This window comes from Octodon degus, unplaced genomic scaffold (assembly GCF_000260255.1).
Source record: "Octodon degus isolate 3935 unplaced genomic scaffold, OctDeg1.0 scaffold00002, whole genome shotgun sequence".
Lineage (NCBI taxonomy): Eukaryota > Metazoa > Chordata > Mammalia > Rodentia > Octodontidae > Octodon > Octodon degus.
The window spans coordinates 19,779,375-19,784,317 of record NW_004524578.1 but is presented as its reverse complement, the minus strand read 5'-3'; the positions used below and the strand labels follow the sequence as shown (position 1 = coordinate 19,784,317).

The 4,943-nt window shown below is 51.5% G+C and overlaps 1 protein-coding gene across 3 annotated transcripts in view; it reads left to right on the top strand.

The window, feature by feature from the left end:
• Positions 1-2,215: 2,215 nt before the first annotated feature.
• The window catches only part of Furin (furin, paired basic amino acid cleaving enzyme), a 14,422-nt gene continuing 11,694 nt past the window's right edge, over positions 2,216-4,943 (top strand). The window contains exons 1-2 of one of the 3 annotated variants that reach the window (XM_023710575.1): positions 2,216-2,308; positions 2,399-2,492. The gene's annotated coding sequence lies outside the window, so the exon portion shown is untranslated. Of the gene's footprint in view, positions 2,309-2,398; positions 2,523-4,943 lie in introns of all 3 variants that reach the window. The other 2 variants (XM_023710579.1, XM_004623316.2) reach the window with 2 other exon arrangements.

Genomic DNA, 4,943 nt, shown 5'->3' with positions numbered 1-4,943 from the left:
CAGCCAGCACTAATGATACCGTTCCAGACACGCTGGTTTGATAGCATCACCCAACATAAAGACTCTCTCCTGCTTTGCTGAGTGGAGGACAGGCTGGCTGCACTCAGGGACACTGTTCTGTCTTCGTCTCCTCTAGGGTCAACCTTGCACCTGTTTTTTTGTCTGTTTGTTTTTTCCTTCCCCACCTTCCATTTTTCTTTCTACCCTTTGCTTCTTTTGCAGTGTGTGTGTGTGTGTGTGTGTGTGTGTGTGTGTGTGTGTAGGGGGGGAACCCAGGGCCTTGCACATGCTAGGCAAGTGCTCACCCCTGGGCTACAGCCCCGGCTTCCCTTTATTTTCTTAGAATCACGGTCTCTGACTTTCCCTTCTCCTGCTTCAGCCTGCTGAGTAGCTGGGATTACCAGTGTGTGCCACCACATCAAGTACCATGATCTCTCTTTTGTGTAGGACAATCAGGAAATGGAAAACAAACAAACAAACAAACAAACAAACAAAAAAACAAAAACGGGGCATGGTGGGGCCTGCCTGTGATCCTAGCACTTGCAAGGCTGAGGCAGGAAGATCACCATGAACTCAAGGCCAGCCTGAACTACGGAGAGACCTTGTCTCAGAAAACCAAAAAAAAAAAAGAAGCAAGAGACAGAGAAAGTGGCTACTCCATTCAAATGAACTTTCAAAACAATGCCCTTCAAGCAACGAAACTTTAAACCGTTAAATAGATTTTAAAGCAGCTTTATTGAAGTATAATTGACATACTATAAACCACACGCATTTAAAGCGCACACACCTTGATTTGTTTTGATGCGTGCCCACGACAAATGAGGAACAGCACATCCACCAGCCCAAGCTCCTCGGCCCCCCCCGCCCGGTCTTCTCTCTGCCATCAACCACCAACCTGCTGTCTAAATACTACTTAATTCAAAAGTGTCTCCCCCACTTCCCCAGCTCCTAGCAGTGAAAACAGCACGATCCTTGGTTAAGACCGATCTCTGACATCTTGAAATTGCTGCCCACAGATGTTGTGTGGATGCGTGTGATCACTGGCCTGAACACCCTGTGGCCCACTGTCTTATGGCCATAGGCGGCCTTCTGGGGCTTTCGCGCGGACTCCGAGCTGTTTCCAGCCACAGACTTCTACCTTCCTTCAACTCTGGCACATCACCCTGTGACATTTCCATTTGTCACTACGGATCAGTGGTTCTCAACGGGGAGTGACGTGGAACCATCAGAGACCTTTGCCTTGTTATCATGGGAGTGGGGGTGCTCTTGGTATCTAGTTTAGGGACCAGGAAAGGGGCTGAATGTCCTACAATGCACAGCACAGTTCCTACAATGGGGTCAAAATGTTCCAAGATGTCAGCCATAGCAAGGTTGAGAAACTGTTCTGGATGACTACTGGAGAACTCAACAAGAAATTACATTGGTGGCAATCTTTTCTGGTTTTTTTTTTTTTTTTTTTGGTCTTTTTGTAACAGGGTCTCGTTATGCAGTTCAGGCTGGCCTTGAACTCACTTTGTAGCCCAGGCTGGTCTCAAATTCATAAGGATTCTCCTGCCTCAGCCTCCAGAGTGCTGGGATTACAGATGTGCGCCACCACGCCTAGCATGTTTTTGTTTTGAGGACAGAAAGAGCAGCAGACTTGTTGGAGATGCAGGTCACAGAGATTACATGTTCAGAAGATTCTGGGAGTCTCAGGTGGCTCCTTCCAACTCTACACGAGGCAGGCTCAGCTTCCTGTGGACAAGCCCTTGGGAAGGTCGGATTCAGCAGGTACTCCTGAAAGACAGATGAGACTCCACCCAAAGCATTTATTGAGTGCCTGATTGTGACAGCTGTGGCTGTCCACAGCTAAGGTAGAAGACACAGAGCTGGCGAAAGGAAGCCATTCAAGCAAGAAGTGACTGGGGCCAGGGTCAGGGGCTATGGCCAGTACACCCCCACCCAGTACGCAGGAAAATGAGAAGGGCTGGCCACATTGGGAACTGGTCCCAACACAATCCATTATGTCACCAACAAATCACTTTTAGCAGCTAGCTCCTCCCCCCACCCACAGACACAGTGCCCGTCATATAAAGGAGGCTTTCCCAAAGTCGTTGAGCCAGAACTGGAAGGGACCTGCCTTGTGTTGGGCCAGAGCGTGACGGTGACTCCAGCAGCCAGTGGGGGCAGGGGAGCAGCCTCGGTCAGCATGGATCCAGGGGTCCTGGGGCTGCCAGGCAAGCTGGGGATGTGCTCTGTACACCTCTGCAGGACCTGAAAGCTTCGCTGTTGTGTTGTGGGAGTTTTTGTAGATGTTCTGGAAATGCAGGTAAGCAGAAAAAGAAGAAAACAAAGGGCTTTCAAGATTCATTCTTTCAAAAAAGCACCAGTCACAGATTGTGTGCACCCTTCTCTGCAGGCGTGGACGTTGTGTACGTTTTGATTAAAGCCAGGTGTGGCAACTGCTGTTGAAGCCTTTGTTCCAGGTACCCAAGGTGGGGAAGAGACTTGAGGTGAGGACGCCTGAGGACCCCACGGGAAAGGTGGGACTGGGTGGCTTTAGGACTAAGGTTGCCTGTGGTAACTAAGGAGCCTTTAGGATGAGCTCCACAGCCAAGCAAGGAGTGGCCCTTACAGCCCTTCCCTGCCCCCACACAATACCCATCAGGCCTGGCTTCAGGTTCCCCGAGGCACAAAAATCCCTAACTGCTGTGTAAGACTGATAACACTCCACCGCAGAGGACCTACGGCTCCTAAGTCACAAACTCAGCTCCCTCAGGCCTCAGATCAGTGGGCTGGGAGCGATAAAGAAAACAATACCTGCCCACAGGACTTTTCCTAGAGATAAAGAAGGCCTTCCTGCCTAGATGGGATTCTCCCTTGGAGGGGTCTCAGATGGTGGCATTGAAATTCTTAGTAGAACTGTTGCAACATCCAAGTTTTTAGAGAGAGAGAGAGAGAGAGAGAGAGAGAGAGAGAGAGAGAGAGAGAGAAGAGAGAGAGTCTTGTCTTTAATTTCTGAAGCTAGCTTTGAATTAGCAATCCTCCTGCCTCAGCCTCCAGAGTACTGGGATTTTTAGGTTTGTGCCTCACACCTGGATGCACAGTACAGTGTTACGTGACACTCCATTTGTGAGCGGGACCAAGTGGAGGGTCTCTGTCTGGGTGAAGTTCCCTCTGAGCAGCCTGATGGCTTCTGCCTTTACAGCAAGGCACTATGGAGCAGCCAGCTGGCGGGAGTAAAAGTGGCGTCTCTAGGGCCTGGGTGGCAGGCTTGAGTCCCCACTTGCCCCCCACCCCTCCCAGCAGCGGCCCTGGAGCCAGACCCGGGGATGGGATGGGTGGGGTCCTGGGCAGCTAGCACTGCTTTCTTCCGGGATTGACCTTTTTTCTAGGTCAGGGGACAAGTGAGACGCCTGGGCCAGACGGGGCCAGCCCTGTCCCTGCTTCCCCTCAATGGGGTTCTCTTGCTCTTAGTCTGAGGAAGAACCGTGACTCACTTCCTGCCTCAGGCTCAATACTGGAGTATTGTTCCCCCAATGGTGGTTGGCACTGGCAGGGACTACCCCAAGATGGCCACTGAGCTTGGTTTCTTGTAAAGGGGAGTCCCCAATCTGGAAGGAGGCCAACTAGGCTTACCGACTTGTCTCCCAACTTTGAGAGCTCCATGTTCTCCAGGTTTCCAGTTTCCACAGGGTCCAAGAGGGTGCCCCAATATACTGCCTGATCTCACTACTTAAATATTATTTCCATTTTCCAGAGGAGTAAAATTGAGGCTTTGAGAGAGTAAGGTGGTGCAATACAAAGTAGTACCCTAGGGGCTGGGGAGATGGCTCAGTAGGTTGAGCGCTTGACTGGCAAATGCAAGGATCCAAGTTCAATCCTCGGTTCTGCCAAAAAAAGAAAAGAAAAAAAAAAAATCAGATTCAAAGTAGTACCCTGGAGATTTGACCCCAAGCTGCCTAGCTGACTTTCCAGATAACCTGAGTTACCTGGGGAATGGCATTTAACCTTTCTGGACTGTGTTGGCCTCTATTAAGGTAAAAGGGGCTGCACAATGGGCAACTCATGAAAATATCCGTCCTGTGTCCACTTGGGGTTTGTGGTGAGGATACAGAGTTAGCTCATGGAACCACTCCGAGGGTGTCCGGCTCCCACGTGGTTCTCAGTGGCCTTTCTGTGTGCCATTCCCGGCAACCAGGGGAAGGAGGACTGCAGCCAGGTGCCTCCCAGGGAGTGCAAGCGATGAGCCCCTAAGGCTGCAGCCTTGAATTAACACAGCCAGGAGGCCCTTGGCCACATTTTCCCACTTTTCTTTCTCAGCTCAAGCAGTGCTGACCTCAGCCAAGTAGCACAGACGTTTTCTAGGGCAGGGACCCAGGAAAGGAGAAGCTTCAGTGGGTGTAGGGTTGGTTGGGTTCCCCCTCTGCCCAAACCCATCTCCCAGGTTCCAGGGCCTGCTAGCTGTGGGGCTCAGGGCAGAGTATTTAAAATAGGGGCCTCAGTTTCCTCATCTGTAAAACGGGAATAATAATGTCAGTTTGGAGAAATTACTAGGATTAAATCATGTACATGGGGAGGAGAGATGTCAAAGGACCTGTGTACCCCGCACCCCACTAATGTTGGGGGGAAAATTGGTACAAAAAATTAAAAGGTGGGTTACTCCAGTTTATAAATTCACCTGTCTAAACAGAAGCAAGTAAAAATGTGACTCCTTACAGTAAGCCAGGAGATTCACTTTGCAGCGCAGAGCCCAGGGTCGCCATCTCGGGACCCTGGGTGGGGGGGCGACCGAGTCCTGCAGGCCCCGCTCCCAGGGCCTGCCCCGCACCTCCCGAGGACTCCGAGTTCGCGTCTCCACGGGGCCTAAAAAGCCGCACTGGGGGCTAGGGGCGCGTGAGGCCTTGGGGATCCCTGGCCGGGCCCAGTGCCCGGTACCGGGGCGCACGGCGGCGCTCGGATCG